The sequence below is a fragment of the Staurois parvus genome, unplaced genomic scaffold (assembly GCF_062004578.1).
Source record: "Staurois parvus isolate SC_StPar_1 unplaced genomic scaffold, SC_StPar_1.0 ptg001432l, whole genome shotgun sequence".
Taxonomy (NCBI): domain Eukaryota; kingdom Metazoa; phylum Chordata; class Amphibia; order Anura; family Ranidae; genus Staurois; species Staurois parvus.
This window is the reverse complement of record NW_028319228.1, coordinates 10,154,211-10,174,833: the sequence shown is the minus strand read 5'-3', so window position 1 is coordinate 10,174,833 and position 20,623 is coordinate 10,154,211.

Here is a 20,623-nt window from a genome sequence, read left to right as displayed (position 1 = left end):
ACATGCAATATGTGTTTAAGATATATCATTAATTCTTCCCTCCTGCATTGTCATCCAGTCACATGGGCTTCCAATGGAGACTACAAGTGGTCATTTCAAAACACAATATGCAAACATAGTCAACTGCTGTTACCATCAAGAATCCTGTCCTGCCTTGAGAATGCTGAATTTGTGCTGTAGATCAGTGATTTTGTGCACTAGGCAAAGCAATTCACATTGTGAGCTCTGGTTGTAAAATGGGCAAAGATAACATTCTACTTGCAAGACAATCCATCGCCCACTCTTGCCAGCTCTAGTTAGTGAGGGGGATGCATTAACTGGTAATTACATGCATTATATTGATAATGTAGAGCTTGATAAATTGACCATTAACACTAATTTCCACAGATGTTTAGTGAATATTTATATGTAGGATGTGAGGCTATGTTATTATTGCCTGGTGTTTACTCGATTTGCCTGTGGATATTTACGTCATATCAACATAGAAGAAATCATAATTATAGACTTTTAATTAGCTCACGTCTGACAAAGTATCACATATAGCTGAAAATAAAAATCTGCTATGTAACCATGTGTAATTATCAGCACTTCTCCTGTTTACTTATACATGTACATGTTCCACACAGCGCTTTGCAAAGTCCGATTAAAAGGAGCAAGAAAATGGATCTTGCTAAGTAGTACTGATTACTGATTGTTAAATATTTACATCTATTTCTTACAATTGAACTTTTATAGCATTTTTGTAGTAATTTTGAGTATTATTAAACCTGGCTTCTCTCACGGCTCTGAAAAAAATATATATATCGGTGCTTTAATTTTTTTAAGCTTGCTTGTCCACTTTTTTTTTATTAGTTATTAGTAGAGATGAGCGAATCGAACATGACGAAGTGGAATTCGTTCCGAAGATTTGGAAAAATTCTATTCGCGACGAATCCGAAGATTAGCAAACTTCGGATGCACGAATCAAATTTTCCCAAAAATGGCGGCGACATGTGTGGCGACGGAGAAAATGGACAGAGAAGATGGGGCGGGGATCTCTGGGAAGGCGCGCAGACAAGGCGCGCTGACCCATAATGCATTCATGACATGTGATCGCATTACCCAATCAGCAGCCAGCCAGCACTGTGTAATGGTGGAGCTATAAATTGCGGCCATCTTAGAATTCTCCATTAGCCTCCAGTCATTCAAGAGAGACAGACCTGTGTGTATTAAGGGACAGAGTTAGGGCCACAGAGACTTTAGGGCCACAGAATCGTTACTCAGGGACACAGAATCGTTACTCAGGGACACAGAATCGTTACTCAGGGACACACAATCGTTACTCAGGGACACAGAATCGTTACTCAGGGACACACAATCGTTACTCAGGGACACAGAATCGTTACTCAGGGACACACAATCGTTACTCAGGGACACAGAATCGTTACTCAGGGACACACAATCGTTACTCAGGGACACAGAATCGTTACTCAGGGACACAGAATCGTTACTTAGGGCCACAGCTATCACAGAATCGAAAATTTAAAGTGACATACACCCTTTTTTTTTTTTGGTGGCTGTCGTGCACAGTTGGTGCTGCAGTTTGCCGATTGTGCTAAATAAACTGACTTTCTGCTTCACAACCACTATTGTACGTTCAAAGAGTTAAATCCATTTACACGCCGGCTGGCGGTAATATTTTTTGGGTGATTAGTGCATTCCAGTGACATAAACGTACAGTTTCCAGCCAACGGCAAGCTGCAATTGACCGATTGTGCTAAATAAACTGACTTTCTGCTTCACAACCACTATTGTACGTTCAAAGAGTTAAATCCATTTACACGCCGGCTGGCGGTAATATTTTTTGGGTGATTAGTGCATTCCAGTGACATAAACGTAGAGTTTCCAGCCAACGGCAAGCTGCAATTGACCGATTGTGCTAAATAAACTGACTTTCTGCTTCACAACCACTATTGTACGTTCAAAGAGTTAAATCCATTTACACGCTGGCTGGCGGTAATATTTTTTGGGTGATTAGTGCATTCCAGTGACATAAACGTACAGTTTCCAGCCAACGGCAAGCTGCAACTGACCGATTGTGCTAAATAAACTGACTTTCTGCTTCACAACCACTATTGTACATTCAAAGAGTTAGATCCATTTACACGCCGGCTGGCGGTAATATTTTTTGGGTGATTAGTGCATTCCAGTGACATAAACGTACAGTTTCCAGCCAACGGCAAGCTGCAATTGACCGATTGTGCTAAATAAACTGACGTTCTGCTTCACAACCACTATTGTACGTTCAAAGAGTTAAATCCATATACACGCCGGGTGGCGGTAATATTTTTTGGGTGATTAGTGCATTCCAGTGACATAAACGTACAGTTTCCAGCCAACGGCAAGCTGCAATTGACCGATTGTGCTAAATAAACTGACTTTCTGCTTCACAACCACTATTGTACGTTCAAAGAGTTAAATCCATTTACACGCCGGCTGGCGGTAATATTTTTTGGGTGATTAGTGCATTCCAGTGACATAAACGTACAGTTTCCAGCCAACGGCAAGCTGCAATTGACCGATTGTGCTAAATAAACTGACTTTCTGCTTCACAACCACTATTGTACGTTCAAAGAGTTAGATCCATTTACACGCCGGCTGGCGGTAATATTTTTTGGGTGATTAGTGCATTCCAGTGACATAAACGTACAGTTTCCAGCCAACGGCAAGCTGCAATTGACCGATTGTGCTAAATAAACTGACTTTCTGCTTCACAACCACTATTGTACGTTCAAAGAGTTAAATCCATATACACGCCGGGTAGCGGTAATATTTTTTGGGTGATTAGTGCATTCCAGTGACATAAACGTACAGTTTCCAGCCAACGGCAAGCTGCAATTGACCGATTGTGCTAAATAAACTGACTTTCTGCTTCACAACCACTATTGTACGTTCAAAGAGTTAAATCCATATACACGCCGGGTGGCGGTAATATTTTTTGGGTGATTAGTGCATTCCAGTGACATAAACATACAGTTTCCAGCCAACGGCAAGCTGCAATTGACCGATTGTGCTAAATAAACTGACTTTCTGCTTCACAACCACTATTGTACGTTCAAAGAGTTAAATCCATATACACGCCGGCTGGCGGTAATATTTTTTGGGTGATTAGTGCATTCCAGTGACATAAACGTACAGTTTCCAGCCAACGGCAAGCTGCAATTGACTGATTGTGCTAAATAAACTGACTTTCTGTTTCACAACCACTATTGTACGTTCAAAGAGTTAAATCCATATACACGCCGGGTGGCGGTAATATTTTTGGGTGATTAGTGCATTCCAGTGACATAAACGTACAGTTTCCAGGCAACGGCAAGCTGCAATTGACCGATTGTGCTAAATAAACTGACTTTCTGCTTCACAACCACTATTGTACGTTCAAAGAGTTAAATCCATTTTCACGCCGGCTGGCGGTAATATTTTTTGGGTGATTAGTGCATTCCAGTGACATAAACGTACAGTTTCCAGCCAACGGCAAGCTGCAATTGACCGATTGTGCTAAATAAACTGACTTTCTGCTTCACAACCACTATTGTACGTTCAAAGAGTTAAATCCATTTACACGCCGGCTGGCGGTAATATTTTTTGGGTGATTAGTGCATTCCAGTGACATAAACGTACAGTTTCCAGCCAACGGCAAGCTGCAATTGACCGATTGTGCTAAATAAACTGACTTTCTGCTTCACAACCACTATTGTACGTTCAAAGAGTTAGATCCATTTACACGCCGGCTGGCGGTAATATTTTTTGGGTGATTAGTGCATTCCAGTGACATAAACGTACAGTTTCCAGCCAACGGCAAGCTGCAATTGACCGATTGTGCTAAATAAACTGACTTTCTGCTTCACAACCACTATTGTACGTTCAAAGAGTTAAATCCATATACACGCCGGGTAGCGGTAATATTTTTTGGGTGATTAGTGCATTCCAGTGACATAAACGTACAGTTTCCAGCCAACGGCAAGCTGCAATTGACCGATTGTGCTAAATAAACTGACTTTCTGCTTCACAACCACTATTGTACGTTCAAAGAGTTAAATCCATATACACGCCGGGTGGCGGTAATATTTTTTGGGTGATTAGTGCATTCCAGTGACATAAACGTACAGTTTCCAGCCAACGGCAAGCTGCAATTGACCGATTGTGCTAAATAAACTGACTTTCTGCTTCACAACCACTATTGTACGTTCAAAGAGTTAAATCCATTTACACGCCGGCTGGCGGTAATATTTTTTGGGTGATTAGTGCATTCCAGTGACATAAACGTACAGTTTCCAGCCAACGGCAAGCTGCAATTGACCGATTGTGCTAAATAAACTGACTTTCTGCTTCACAACCACTATTGTACGTTCAAAGAGTTAAATCCATATACACGCCGGCTGGCGGTAATATTTTTTGGGTGATTAGTGCATTCCAGTGACAGAAACGTACAGTTTCCATCCAACGGCAAGCTGCAATTGACCGATTGTGCTAAATAAACTGGCTTTCTGCTTCACAACCACTATTGTACGTTCAAAGAGTTAAATCCATATACACGCCGGGTGGCGGTAATATTTTTTGGGTGATTAGTGCATTCCAGTGACATAAACGTACAGTTACCAGCCAACGGCAAGCTGCAATTGACCGATTGTGCTAAATAAACTGACTTTCTGCTTCACAACCACTATTGTACGTTCAAAGAGTTAAATCCGGTTTTATTTTTGGGGTGCTTATTGAATTAAAGAGTATGTCAGACAACACGCAGAGGAGTGGCAGAGGAGGCAATGTTTCAGGAGCGAGCAGACGTGGCAGCAGAGGAAGGGGTCGAGGCAGCACTAGTCGCAGCCAGAGGCCAGTGCTCCCGGTGTCATCCAGCGGTCGTGTCTCCACCAACAACCCTGCCGTCATCGATTGGTTGGCTCGGTCGTCTTCCTCTTCCCAGGTCACCTCTGACACCTACAGCCAACGGTCGGTGGGTACGTCAGACACAACCGTTAGTTGGCATGGCCCGGGAGCAAGCCCACTGAAATCACGTGTCCTCGACCTGCCCCTGTCCTTTGCTGTTCCCTCACCAAGCAAAGTATCGCATGCTGTGGGCTCAGCCCCACTGTACAGTGAGGAAGAGCTAACAGAGGGCGGTCAGGAACGGGGGGAGACATCCGCCTCTTCAGCAGCCAGGCGAAGAAGTACTGGCGAGGAGAGTGGCTCGGTAGCCGGTCTAGAGACAGGTCTGTCTCCTGACCCACACGCAGCCGAGGGGGCTAGTAGTTGATGATGATGAGGCTGATCGCACTTGGCAGCCTCGTCGTCATCAGGCTATTGCTTCCGCATCATCAGGAGAAGAGGGTGCCAGCTTGCCAGCGAGCAAAACAGTCGGTGGGTTGCCCAGGAGGCAGCAGGGTCGCAGCAGTGTCAGTGGAGCCAAACGGCCACGGAGTAGAGCACCAGCTCCACTGCAGCCTACCACCACGGCCAGTAGTGGTGCCGGTGTGCACGGAGGAAGTAGCAGTCAGCCAGTGAGGAGTAGCGGGGGCAAAGTTTCCTATTTGGCGGTGTGGCAATTTTTCATCAAGCCGCCCGAGGAAGTAAACGTACCCGTATGTCGACTATGTGGCCAGAAAGTCAAGCGTGGCCCGGGGGCCAATGTTGGGACTACAGCGTTGCGTCAGCATATGCAGCGTCGCCATTCGGTGGCCTGGGAAAACCGTGATAAAGATACGGTGGTTCTGCCTGCCCCAGCCCCCGCTCCATCACCCGCTCCGTTACTTGCTCCTTCACCCGACGTCAATCGCCCTCTATCAGCCAGTCAAGGCTCCAACACCTCTGCTGAGGGGAGTTGTCGCTCGTTGGCATCTTCCGCTCGTTCAGATGCTCCTTCTCCTGCTACTCCTCTTCACGGATTCCGTCAGCAGTCTTTCTTGGAATCCGTTTCCAAGAGACAATAGTTTGCGAGCACGCACCCGACGGTGCAGAAGCTGAACGTCCTCCTGTCCAAGTTGCTGGTGCTGCAGTCCCTCCCTTTCCAAGTGGTGGACTCAGCACCTTTCCGAGAAATGATGGCTTGTGCCGAGCCGCGGTGGAGAGTGCCAAGCCGGCATTTCTTCGCCAAAAAGGCAGTGCCAGCCCTGCATTCACATGTAGAAGAGATGGTGGGCCAGTCTTTGAGCATGTCGGTCTCTGCCAAAGTGCACGGCAGCGCCGACGTGTGGAGCTGTAACTACGGTCAGGGACAGTACATGTCATTTACGGCCCACTGGGTGAACGTGGTGCCGGCAGAGCCGCACCAGCAACTTGGACAGGTCACTCCGCTTTTGCCTCCACGTTTGCACGTCCTTGGTCCAGCAAAGATGTCCGCCTCTACCACCTCTTCTTCCGCCGTGTCCTCAGCCGCCACCCCCGTGCCAAGTCCCATTACCCGATCGGCATATCACATGTGCAGGGCGCAACGGTGTCACGCTGTGCTGCACCTGGTATGCCTTGGCGAACGTAGTCACACAGGGGAGGAACTTCTGAGTGTAATGAACAGAGAAATCGACAGATGGCTGTCTCCGCGCAAACTGAAAATCGGAACCATGTTGACCGACAACGGAAAGAACATGGTGTCTGCTCTGCGTCAAGGAAGGTTGTGCCATGCGCCATGCATGGCTCACGTGTTCAATCTGGTTGTCAAGCGGTTCCTAAAATCCACCATCCCACTGCAAGACATCCTTAAAATGTCACGTAAACTTTGCATGCATTTCAGCCATTCCTACACCGCAAAGCACACCCTCCTTGAGCTGCAGCGGCAGAACGGAATTCCACAGCATCGCCTGATCTGCGACGTTGCAACAAGGTGGAATTCAACCCTACATATGTTAGACCGCCTTTACGAACAGCGAAAGGCCATCACCGATTTCCTGATGTTACAAGCGGATAAAGGTACTCCCCTGTGTAACTTAGATGTCAGCCAATGGCAGCTCATGCGTGACACCTGCCGCTTGCTCAGGCCCTTTGAGGAGGCCACGCTATTCGTGAGTCGGCAGGACTATGGGATGAACGACGTCATTCCTCTGTTGCACGTCCTGGAACAAATGCTGTTAACAATGGCTGGTCAGGGTGCGGTAGACGTGGCGCACAGATCTCAACGCCACATGACCCCTGTGGGGGCAGGACAGGAAGAAGAGGAGGAGGTAGAGGAGGACATTGGTGCTCAGGAATTATTGAGTGAAATGGGTGGTTTTTCCACTCAGCGGACAGGAGTGGAGGAGCAGGAGCATCTGGTAGAGGAGGAGGAGGAGACAGAGGACCCAGACGCACCGTGGCAGTATGCTGTGGAGATGGAGGCAGGGAGTCCCTCGCATTCCTTGGCACAAATGGCCCATAGCATGCTCGGTTGCTTGCGTAGCGACAGCCGAATAATAACCATCAGACAGAGGGATGACTTTTGGCTGTCCACCTTGTTGGACCCTCGCTACCATTCAAAAATGGTGGCCTTTTTTGCACCTGCTGAGAGGGAGGCCAAAATAAAGTACTATAAAAACCACCTATGTAGTCAGTTGGTCTCTGCCTTTCTGCGCCAACGTCCATCCTCAGACACTGTGGGCCCTGTGCGCTCGCGTTCCGCTGCCATGGCAGCAGGGGAGGGGTGGGGTGGTAGGAGCAGTGGCAGCTCCACCAGCAGCAGCTGCCTCAGTCTGCAGTCGATGATGAGTAGCTTTCTTCACCAGCGCAGTGAGGAAACTACTAACCAGCCGCAGCAGCAGCAGCATCAGGTGGACCTGGAGCAGGACCTCAAACAACAGGCTTGGGCCTACTTGGACAGCACCCTGCCAACCGAGGTAGACAATCCCCTTGACTACTGGGCAACGAAACTTGACCTTTGGCCCCAACTAGCTGAATTTGCCCTTGAAAGGCTGTCATGCCCGGCCAGTAGCGTGGCATCGGAGCGCGTGTTTAGTGCGGCAGGAGGTATTGTAACTCCGCGGAGGACACGACTGTCCACCCAAAGTGTGGAGAGAGTCACGTTTGTGAAAATGAATCAGGCGTGGATTAGTCTGGATTTCAAACCACCAGTTCCTGACACAACTGACTAAATCCGCCATGAATCATGCCCCAAACATGTTATTAGGGACAAATGGAAGACCTCCACCTGATCCGTACATTTGTATATATATTTTATTGAGAGGCTGCTGGTCGGCCGACTCATGTTTTGCACATTTTTAATGACTTATACTCTGCAGGTCGGGCCCCTCATGAATTGGGGTTTTTAAATTATTTATACTTCGCTGGACGACCGTCACATGAATTGAACCTTTTTAATGACTTATACTCTGCTGGTCGGGCCCCTCATGAATTGGTGTTTTTAAATTATTTATACGTCGCTGGACGACTGTCACATGAATTTAAACTTTTTAATTATTTATAGTCGACCAGTTCCAGACCGATGGAATAGCAATTTTTTTAAATATTTATTTGACACGTGTTGTCCATCTCATCATATGTACTTATTGTCCGCTGTCCGGACAGCTCATGAATTACTTTTTGTATATAGCCTTCCAAACCACTCTCAGAATAAGTCATGATATTCATGCTGTGTATAGCCTTATAGGCCAATGGTCAATCAAGTCATGATTGTTATAGTGTGTATAGCCTTATAGGCCGCTGTCTTTACAACTTTATAATTCCATGCAGTATATAGCCCTATCGGCCACTTTCTGGCATCCAGTTGCTGTAGCCCCCATCACCACACTGTGCCACGGGCCCCTGTACCGCCTTCTCATACTGCTGCCAGATCCATCCTCTGCCATGTGCGTCTTTGTCGTCTGCTCACGCTGCTGGGTTCCAGTTTTAAACCTAGGCCTGTGTATGGCTTCCGAATACTGCTGCCTCTACCGCCACCCTGCGCCATGTGCCTCTGTCGTCTGCTCACGCTGCTGACGGCTTCCGCTTTTTAACCTAGGCCTGTGTATGGCTTCTGAATACTGCTGCCTCCACCGCCACCCTGCGCCATGTGCCTCTGTCGTCTGCTCACGCTGCTGACGGCTTCCGCTTTTTAAACTAGTCCTGTGTATGTCTTCCGAATACTGCTGCCTCCACCGCCACTCTGCGCCATGTGCCACTTTCGGGTCTCCTCACACTGCTGCCAGGTCCATACTGATTCATGGCCCCCTGTACCGGCTCCTCATGAACGTGGTTCAGCGGGTTTGCATCACTTAACGGCAAATCGTTGACAAATGCTGGGACGTTCAGTGTTGTGCGCATTCAGCCAGACACCAAAGGGCAGCACAGACCTGTTATTACTCGCTCAAGCATGGCTGAACAAAACCAGTCTCTACCACAAATTGGACCCAGACCTGCCCAGGGTCTCATAACTAGATTGCACGGAAGAGTAGAGTCCGTTATCGGAATTAAATAGACAAAACGCCACACCAAAAAGAGTGGCCATTTCCAACACTTATTCCAGAAAGAGGAACAACCCGTTTCATATACGGCCCGTAGACGTTTCACGTCTGCCACATTCAGTCGATTTAAGACGCAAGCTCCACTTCCTGTGGTCTCTGACCGTCGATATACCTTTAAGTGTCAGCTTTGAAGCTATATTCCCTCCGGAGCACTGACACTGGTGCCCTTCCGTCAACATGCCTTTAAGTTTCAGTTTTCAACCATATTCCCCACAGAAGCCAAACTCTTGGGTATCCCAGAAGCTGCTCAGCGGGTCAGGGCAATAAAGCTCCCGGTTCGCAGGTTGTACCGTCTTATGGATGGAAGTACGACGGTATATGATCTTCTTCGCACCCACGGCATTACCTCATAAAATTTCTGCATTGCATCTGCAATCACAACGCTGACTTCCCGGATCGCCACTCAGCCATTGGACTCTTGATAGTCGTCTCCCCACACTGCTGCTGGGGGGACTTTTTAACCTAGGCCTGTGTATGGCCTTCAATTGAAGCTGCTTCCGCTCCGCCACTCTGCCATTGGACTCTTGATAGTCATCTCCCCACGCTGCTGCTGGGGGGACTTTTTAACATAGGCCTCTGTATGGCCTTTAATTGAAGCTGCTTACGCTCCGCCACTCTGCCATGGGCCTCTTGGGTATCCCAGAAGCTGCTCAGCGGGTCAGGGCAATAAAGCTCCCGGTTCGCAGGTTGTTCTGTCTTATGGATGGAAGTACGACGGTATATGATCTTCTTCGCACCCACGGCATCACCTCATAGAATCTCTGCATTGCATCTGCAATCACAACGCTGACTTCCCGGATCGCCACTCAGCCATTGGACTCTTGATAGTCGTCTCCCCACACTGCTGCTGGGGGGACTTTTTAACCTAGGCCTGTGTATGGCCTTCAATTGAAGCTGCTTCCGCTCCGCCACTCTGCCATTGGACTCTTGATAGTCGTCTCCCCACGCTGCTGCTGGGGGGACTTTTTAACATAGGCCTCTGTATGGCCTTTAATTGAAGCTGCTTACGCTCCGCCACTCTGCCATGGGCCTCTTGGGTATCCCAGAAGCTGCTCAGCGGGTCACGGCAATAAAGCTCCCGGTTCGCAGGTTGTTCCGTCTTATGGATGGAAGTACGACGGTATATGATCTTCTTCGCACCCACGGCATCACCTCATAGAATCTCTGCATTGCATCTGCAATCACAACGCTGACTTCCCGGATCGCCACTCAGCCATTGGACTCTTGATAGTCGTCTCCCCACACTGCTGCTGGGGGGACTTTTTAACCTAGGCCTGTGTATGGCCTTCAATTGAAGCTGCTTCCGCTCCGCCACTCTGCCATTGGACTTTTGATAGTCGTCTCCCCACGCTGCTGCTGGGGGGACTTTTTAACCTAGGCCTGTGTATGGCCTTCAATTGAAGCTGCTTCTGCTCCGCCACTCTGCCATTGGACTCTTGATAGTCGTCTCCCCACACTGCTGCTGGGGGGACTTTTTAACATAGGCCTCTGTATGGCCTTCAATTTAAGCTGCTTACGCTTCGCCACTCTGCCATGGGCCCCTGTACCGCCTCCTCTTGCTGCTGCCAGGTCCAGAGTGTGTCATGGGTCCCTGTACGGCCTCCCATTGCTGCTGACTTCATCGCCAGACTCTGCCATGTGCCACTTTCAGGTCTCCTTACACTGTTGGTGGGTTCCATTTTGTGATAGGGTGCTGTATGGCCTTCCATTGCTGCTGCCTCCACCGCCACCCTGCGCCATGTGCCTCTGTCGTCTGCTCACGCTGCTGACGGCTTCCGCTTTTTAACCGAGGCCTGTGTTTGGCTTCCGAATACTGCTGCATCCACCGCCACCCTGCGCCATGTGTCTCTGTCGTCTGCTCACGCTGCTGACGGCTTCCGCTTTTTAACCTAGGCCTGTGTATGGCTTCAGAATACTGCTGCCTACACCGCCACCCTGCGCCATGTGCCTCTGTCGTCTGCTCACGCTGCTGCCAGGTCCATACTGATTCATGGCCCCCTGTACCGGCTCCTCATGAACGTGGTTCAGCGGGTTTGCATCACTTAACGGCAAATCGTTGACAAACGCTGGGACGTTCAGTGTTGTGCGCATTAAGCCAGACACCAAAGGGCAGCACAGACCTGTTATTACTCGCTCAAGCATGGCTGAACAAAACCAGTCTCTACCACAAATTGGACCCAGACCTGCCCAGGGTCTCGTAAGTAGATTGCACGGAGGAGTAGAGTTCGTTATTGGAATTAACTGTGAGGGACTTTTAAACCTAGGCCTGTGTATGGCCTTCAATTGAAGCTGCTTCTGCTCTGCCACTCTGCCATTGGACTCTTGATAGTCGTCTCCCCACGCTGCTGCTGGGGGGACTTTTTAACATAGGCCTCTGTATGGCCTTCAATTTTAGCTGCTTACGCTCCGCCACTCTGCCATGGGCCCCTGTACCGCCTCCTCATGCTGCTGCCAGGCCCGTAATCTGCCATGGGCCCCCGTACCGACTCCTCATGCTGCTGCCAGGCCCGTAATCTGTCATGGGCCCCTGTACCGCCTCCTCATGCTGCTGCCAGGTCCAGAGTGTCTCATGGGTCCCTGTACGGCCTCCCATTGCTGCTGTCTCCATCGCCACACTCTGCCATGTGCCACTTTCAGGTCTCCTCACACTGCTGGTGGGTTCCATTTTGTCATAGGGTGCTGTATGGCCTCCCATTGCTGCTGCCTCCACCGCCACACTGTGGCTCCACACTCTGGTTTTGGCCCCGTGACTGCCCAAATGAGTGAAGTGTGCGGTGATTCTAAGATCGACGGCACTCATCTGCATGTCATACTGACTGACAGTATTATTTCTCTTCCCCAGCAGACTCCAAGGGCATTTAAATTAAAGGTACAGTGTTCTGCACTAATATAAAGGCTCTCTGAAGCCTAGAAACACCCTTTTTATAAGTTAAATTCGCAGCGAATATATTCGGCTCGAAGCGAATTTATTCGGCGAATTCGGCGAATCAGCCGTACCGAATTTTTGAATAATTCGCTCATCTCTAGTTATTAGTTTTAAATTCAATATCATAATTTAGAAAAAATAGCATCTGACTAATATGTAGGCCCATGGGTGTAAGGTTTTATTTGAAATTATTCTCTAAAGTGAGGAGACTGTTTCAGTTCTTCAAATAAAATTATATTTTCAAAGCTGGCTGAAAACATCTGTGGCTGAATAAATTCAAAGCTGAAGTGCTTGAATGTAGAGACTGGCTTGGAATTTGAAATGTTTCAAAACACTGGCTGAAGTACGCTTGAGTTAAACAACTAGAGTTGGGTGACTCTCTTTTGTTTTGTCATATTTACACCCACAGTGTGCAGACCTCTGTTGGTAATTTTGAGTCACCTGATGGTGCTCTAAAGTCATTTTGCTAGATGATCTGAAGGATCTGTCAATAAAGGGAGCCCTTTTACCAGCAGGCAAAATGGTTACTGGGATTATCTAAAGTCATTTTATCACCCATGCCATGCATAGAGTACCTTAGTCCAAGTCACGGAAACCACAAAATAACAATTGTGCAACCAAGGAATATTTTCATTCTATTTCACTTACTAATACCAAAGATATTGATTAGATACAGCGAGTCAAGAAACAGGTAACAAAAATGATGAAAAATCTAAGGGATAAAACATATCAGGAGAGACACCAGGAGCCTAATATGTACAGTTTGAGGGAAAGAAGGAAAAGGGGAGACGTAATTGAATCCTTTAAATACATCAAGGGTGTGAATAAGGTTCAGGATGGCATTTTCCATATGAAGCCAAGATCAAGAACACGGGGACATGAGCTCAAAAGAGCACGAGGAAAGTTCAAAACTAATTTTCAAAAGTATTATTTTAATGAAAGGGTAGTTGATGCTTGGAAACAACTTCCAACAGCAGTGAGTCAGTCAACAGTAAGTGGATTCAAACATGCTTGGGACAAACATAGATCTATAATCTAGTATAAAAAGTAAAAAAAATACATTATGAATATAAATGAAAAAAAAAACAAAAAAAAAACTGGGCAGACTTGATGGACCACTTTGGCTTTTTTTCTGCTGTCACTTTCTATGTTTATGTGATGAACATTGAAAAAAATTGGATATATATCCAAGCATAAAACATTATAGGTAGTATATAATGTATATATTGCAAAGGTAAATTAAAGATTTATAATTAAAGTCTAAAGTTTGATTGTCTAACAGGGGTTAATTTGCACAGTTTAATGCTACAACTTGATTGGAAATTTTTTTTTACCTCTTTTCCTGATTACAAGCAGCGCAGCAATTCTACACATGTTGCAGTGCCTAGACACACTTCATTCTTCTAGCCTCACAGGAGCCTATAAGCTGCACATTATGAGAGGCATATCTTGCCTTTGATTATTGGATTACATCAATGTTATCAGGGGGAGAGTGTAGAAGCTGCAAGAGTTGCCTGGTGATAGCTTACACTTCTACTAATACAATTGTTGCCTTGCAGCCACAGAGCGCGCAAAATGGACAACAATGGGGCTAAGCAACCAAGAAGCTTCAGAATGCCTACTGTCTTCATGATAGACTTGTCTCTTACTTCTTGAAGGATAAGCTTGTCCAAATGAAGGTCTGATTTAAGATAGCTAGACTCAGTGTCAGGAACCATAAACCAGGCAGAGACAGAAATTGCAGTTAAAATCACACCATTATTGAAATAGCAAATTTGGGTTTGGATGCAACTGTGGGTAATCAAAGGAGCCAGGGTAACAAGCCAGGAAACCAGAAGTCAGTGTAGTCAGGAGTCAGAAGTCAGGAACAGGAACCAGAGGAGAAGTCAGCCAGAACATAGGAACACAGGCAGGAACATACTGGAGATCATAGACCACATGAGGGCAAGGAGGAAATGAGCTAAGCTGCTAAAATGGCTAGCTGTTGGCTGGACTAATGAGACAGGTAATGGTATCCAGGTGAGTCACTGTGGAGATAACCAGTGGCTGGTAATTATCCGACAGCTGAGCAGCTATTGAGCACTGAAAGAAAAGAACTGCTTGTTAGGTAGCAGGAGCCAAGCCCTGACAGTACCCCTCCTTAAGGACCCCTCCCCCTCGGGGGGGGGGGGGGGGGGGCCCAGGCTTGAGGGGAAAATGTAAATGTAAAGCACAGAGGAGGGCAGGAGCATGTTCATCTGAGGATGGGACCCATGAGCGTTCCTCCAGACTGTAACCCCTCCAGTGAACTAGATATTGTATGTGTGGAACAGAGTTCTCAAAGATGTTCCTCTAATGCAGGAATTCCCTGCGGAACTAATGTATCAGGCAACATGGATGGCTGGAACCCATGGTTCCCCCCATAAATGGAGATAATCAGGAGGCGTCATTGATGGCATTATTGTGAGCAAACTCCACCCAAGGTAACAGGTCTAACCAGTTGTTATGGTATTCTGAAATATAGTAATGTAGGAACTGTTCCAAGGCTTGCTTGGTCTGTTCTGGTGCCCCATTGGACTGCAAGTGATATGCCGAGGAGAAGGAAAGCTGAATTCCCAACTGTGCACAAAAGGCTCACCAAAACCTGGACACAAACTGGCTACCAATGTCCAAGATGAGAACTTTAGGTAACCCATGTAACTGAAACACCTCTCAAGTTAATATTGATGCCAGTTCTTTGGATGTAGGCAACTTCATTAGCAAAATGCAATGTGACACTCTCGAAAACCAGTCAACCACCATAAAAATAACTGCATTGCCCTGGGAGTTAGGTAAATCCACAATAAAATCAATAGACAAGTAGGTCAAAGGCCTCTCTCCACTGGGTGTGGGTTGTAGAAGGTCTACTGAAAGGTGTCAGGGTGTTTTTTTCAGAGCACACATGGGACAAGCAGCTACAAAAGCAGGAATATCAGCACAGAGACTAGGCCACCAGAATTGTTGGGATATAGACCATATGATTTTTTCCCTGGGTGGCCAGCTGCCTTGGAGGAATGGTAGGTCTGAAGCAAAGCAGTGCAGAGATACTTGGGAACAAAGCAGCAGTCATGAGGTTTTCTAGGAGGAAAATTGATTTGAGAAGCCAGAATTCTCTCACCCAAAGGTGAAGTGAGACTAGTTCGAATAGTGGCCATAATGCGGTCCAGAGGTATTACAGGAGTAGGAACAGACTCCATTTTGGAAGAGGTGGAAAACTGCATCTGCCCTTTATGCTTAGTACAGGGTAAGAATGAGACTATGTAATTTAAACTTGACAGAAAAAAGCCTCATTGAGCCCTTCTAGGAGATAAACATTTAGCCTCAGACAAAAATGTGAGCTTCTTCTCAAAATGAGGTCCAGCACAGTAGTACCTTCGAGGAGATGCCTCCATTCTTTAGGGAGCTAAAATGATGGCTAATAATTCTCTGTCCCCAATTTTGTAATTGCATTCTGCTGGAGACAAATTTTTAGAAAAGTAGCCACAAGGATGCATAGGGCCCACAGGGGTAGGACGTTGAGACAGGAGAGCACTTACTCCAATCCCAGATGCACTAACCTCAAGAATGAAGAGTAATGTAGGATCAGGATGTGCCAGTACTGGGACTGCAGTAAAAGTGGCCTTGAGAGATTCAAAGGCTTTAATGGAATTCAGAGAACAATTGTATGGGTTGCCTCCTTTCTGGTTATATCAGTCAGAGGTTTGACCAGAGAATACATTTTCAATAATTTACAAAGCCAAGAAAACATTGTAGAGGACGTAGAATTATTGGTCGAGGCCATTGTAAGACTGCAGACAGTTTCTCTCGGTCCATCAAAAACCCGACAGCAGATATGACATAACCAAAAAATGTAACCTGTTCATGATGAAACTCGTACTTTTCCAACTTGCAATACAGGTTGTGCTCTCTCAACCTCTGCAGCACATGGGATATGTCTGTGTGGTTGTTCTCTAGGGATTTTGAATATATGAGAATATCATCGAGGTAAACCACAAGGATTGTGCTTCTGTAACCAAGGATAACCAATGATATCTGGGTAATGAGGTGAGGAAATGACTTGGAAATGGATTATCTCATGGTGAAGAGCCACTATAGCCATGGTCAATGGAGCAGTTTCATGGGTCACATGGGCAGGCTGTAGAGAACTCCCATCAATAGCCTCAATGGCAAGTGGAGAGGCAAGATGCTGAAGTGTGATTGAGTGCTTCAACACAAAGGCACTATCTATGAACAAGCCTGCAGCCCCAGAAAAAAATAGTGTCTAAGTGTCGATGGAAAACACAGACCAGGAAAGGATAGCCGGAACTAGAGGCTTATCTTTAAGGATACCTTGGGACAAAAATATGCCACCTAAGGTCTGCCCCCTACAGGACCTCAGGTACAGGAGTTACCCTGACGGATTGGACAAGACTTCAATAAGTGACCTGCTTGGCCACAGTAAAGGCACAATCTCTCCCTTCTCCTAAAGGCCCTCTCTTCAGCAGAGAGAGATGTGAAGCCCAGTTGTATAGGCTCTTCTTCACTGGAAGACTCGGGCCCAGGAGGCATGGGAGGTGAGAGAGGCATGGGTGGGATTACAAAGTTTGAAACCAAATGTACAGGAGGCTTCCACAAAAGCTCCTTAAAGGAAGGTCTCTCTCGGAGTCTGGTATCAATGAGATAGGCAAACAAGATCAACTCCTCAAGATTCTTAGGTTTATCTTGAGCTGTAATCTTATCTTTAATGTTATCAGAGAGGCCATGGAAAAAAGCAACCATGAGAGCCTCATTGTTCCAACCAGCATCTGCTGCCAGAGTACAGAATTCAATAGCGTAGTTGGCAACAGTTCTCGTACTCTGTTTAATAGACATGAGGCTCTTGGCAGCAAAGGTGGAGCAAGTGGGAATATTAAATACCGTATATACTCGAGTATAAGCCGACCCGAATATAAGCCGAGGTACCTAATTTTACCACAAAAAACTGGGAAAAACTATTGACTCGAGTATAAGCCGAGAGGGGAGGAATAGTGCCCCATCATTGGTGTCAGTGGGGGGAGGAATAGTGCCCCATCGTTGGTGTCAGTGGGGGGAGGAATAGTGCCCCGTCGTTGGTGACCCCTGCTCCAGCCTGGGCTTGCTCGCTCCCTCCCTCTCCCATGGTACACACTTACCGGTCAGATGTCTTCCTTCTCCGGCCACTCTCCTCCTCTTCACTCGCTCGATCTTCGCGATGCCGCTCGGCTCCTCCTCTCCAAGCTCCACCTCCTCGCCGGTGATTGGGCGCCTGTGTGCCTCTCCTGAGCTACAGTTCCGGCGGCCAATCACCGGCGAGGATTGATCCGGGGGGTGTGTCCAGATGACAGGGACGGCATGTCATCTGCAGACGTTGACTAGAGTATAAGCCGAGGGGGCCGTTTTTCAGCACAAAAAATGTGCTGAAAAACTCGGCTTATACTCGAGTATATACGGTACCCTTTTTAATTTAAAGGAAGCCACAAACTCAGGGTAATTCTCGAAAATGGGTTTTTGAGTCTTGTGTGTTTTGTGGGTTTCCCCAAGCCAAGGCTTTGTCAGAAAGCAAAGAAATAGTGGGCACAGTGGTTACTTATGGTGACAAAATTTCAGGACTGGTAAGATAAGTACAAAAAATTAGTTCTACTATTATTCAAAATACCATAATTTTATTCACTCAAAAAGTTGTTTAGAAAACCATCAGCGTGGGATCCAAACAGAAATTGACTTGAAAGTCAATGTTGAAAATTTCACTATGGACAAACAAACAAGACAAGACAACAAACAATAACAAATAAATGTCTGGATGCTTGTGCGAAGTCACACATGGGCTTATACCACAGCAGCCGCTGCATGTAAAATTAAAAAACTATAAATTAGGTATTTCCCATGAGTGAATCCCTGGGAATCTAACATAGACCACTGTTAGCTGCTGAGCCTAAAATGCAGCATAAGGGACCAATATTGAGTCATTACTGTAGGTCCAGGCTTCATAAAGGTAGTATGGCTCTGAAGGAGTCAACATATTGGTCTACAATAAAAAAGATACTTTAACTGGATATTGGGCACTCCTCCAATGAAAGATGGCTTATTTCTCTGGGAGCTAGTGTCTTAATGTGAAGTGGTAAATGGCAAAAGAAAGGAGACTAGGAAAGTCCTGTACATGAGTTGACACATGTGCGGCTGTCCATATAAAGCAGCATCAAAAATGCATTGGCAGGATGAGGACATCAAAATTGGCACTGTTATGATTGAGATCCATACTGGGCCAACAGTGTCAGAAATAGGTGGACGGTCACATATCCATACAATTCCTCTAGTTGCTTTGGTAGGGATAGTTCATACTTTACCACTCATACGGCCCATGCTCATGGCTCTTCCTGGTATAGAACTCAACAATGTCTACCTTGTGAGAGGAAAAGTTTGCCACCGCTCTGCCTCCAAGGATGCGTGTCGCAGTTCACAAGTTCCACTGGAACGCCGTGATTGTAGTATTCCCCGATTGTAAGATGGCATCAGGTGACATTGAGTGTGACGTCAATGCATTTTACTAGGAAGTAGCGTAGTCCAGACGAAGCTAGCAGTAGCTCCTAGCAGGAGCTCAGCCCTGACACTCAGACAAGCTTTTTTGGGTTTTTTCTTTTATTGGATACCAGTCTCATGTCTATGGACCTTCTTAGCTGACCAATCTTGAGAAAAATATGGACCAGTTTAAAAGAGTGAAATTATTATTATTATTCCCCAGGAGATTATCTAATTCCAAGAATGTCTGAGAACATAAGCCACATTTTCATTTCTGACCATCTTTGTGGGTCTATGGCCAGTTCTATACTTTAACCGCTTACTGACCAGCCACAGTAGATATACTGCGGCAGGGCGGCTCCGCTGTGCAAAATCACGTATATATACGTGATTTTTCAGTTCAGGTAGGGGGCGTGAGCGAGGTGCGTGACCGCCCTACCCGTGTTGCCAATCGTGGCTGCAGGTGTCAATCACCGGGTCCCGGCCGGTGATTACCCACCGGAGCCCAGCGATTACCGGCAAATATTGACAGGGAGCACGACTGCATTGTTTACGATGCAGCTCTCCTCCCTGTCAGTTTGAGCACACTGATCTGGATCGCTGAGCTCAGCCTTTTGGATCACTGTGCTTACAGTGAAGCACACACCCCCTTCCCCCTATAAAACACTCCCCTCATACAGGTAACCCTTTGATTGCCTCCAAATGTTAACCTATTCCTCCCCAGTGCCATTAGTACAGTTTCAGTGTTTTTTTCTTGCACTGATCACTGTATTGGTGTCACTGGGGATGTCAGTGACCCCAAGTCAGTCCCCCCCCCCGTGTCAGAATGTCTGCCACAGTCCCGCAGTCCTGCTATAAGTTGCTGATCTCTGCCATAAGTTGCTGATCGCACCATTATTAGTATAAAAAAAAATCCAGTATCTATACCGCCATTTGTAGACGCTATAATTTTCACGTCATCCAATTAATTTACACGTATTGGGATATGTTTTTAGCAGACATGGCGCATGATACATTTTTGCCTAAATTTATGATGAAATTAGATTTTTTAATTTTTTTACTGGACTTGTTTTATAGCAAAAAGTCCAAAATATAGTTATTTTTTCTGAAAATTGTCGGTCTTTTTTTTTTATAGCGCTAAAAATAAAAAAGGAACAGCTGATCAAATACCATTCGAAAGAAAGCTCAATTCATGGGGAAAAAAGGACGTCATTTTTGTTTTGGTGCAGCGTTGCATGACCGTGCAATTATCAGTTAAAGTAACGCAGTGCCATAACACAAACTGCTACTGTAACTGCTTCCTGACCGCCCTATAGCAGAAATACTGCTATATATATATATATATATATATATATATATACGTGATTTGTGCTCCCATGGTTTTCACGCCCCTCCCAGATAGCATCAGATTGCCCGTCAGTACACCAGTAATCACATTTAACCCCTTGATTGCCATGAACATGCTCATACACAATAAACCTCCATTGCTAGTATAGTGTCTGGACTGATCAATAATTTTGATCAGATCAGCACTATACCAATGTTCATATTAGTATAGTATACCCAAAAACACAGCGTTAGCAGGATCAGCCCCCGCACCTGCCAGCACCTGCGTTTTGCCCCTACGCTTACCCCCCCTTCTTCCAAAGCAAGTACAGTGTCAGTAGGTCACTGTCACTTGATACATTGCACACAAAACTGCAGTGGT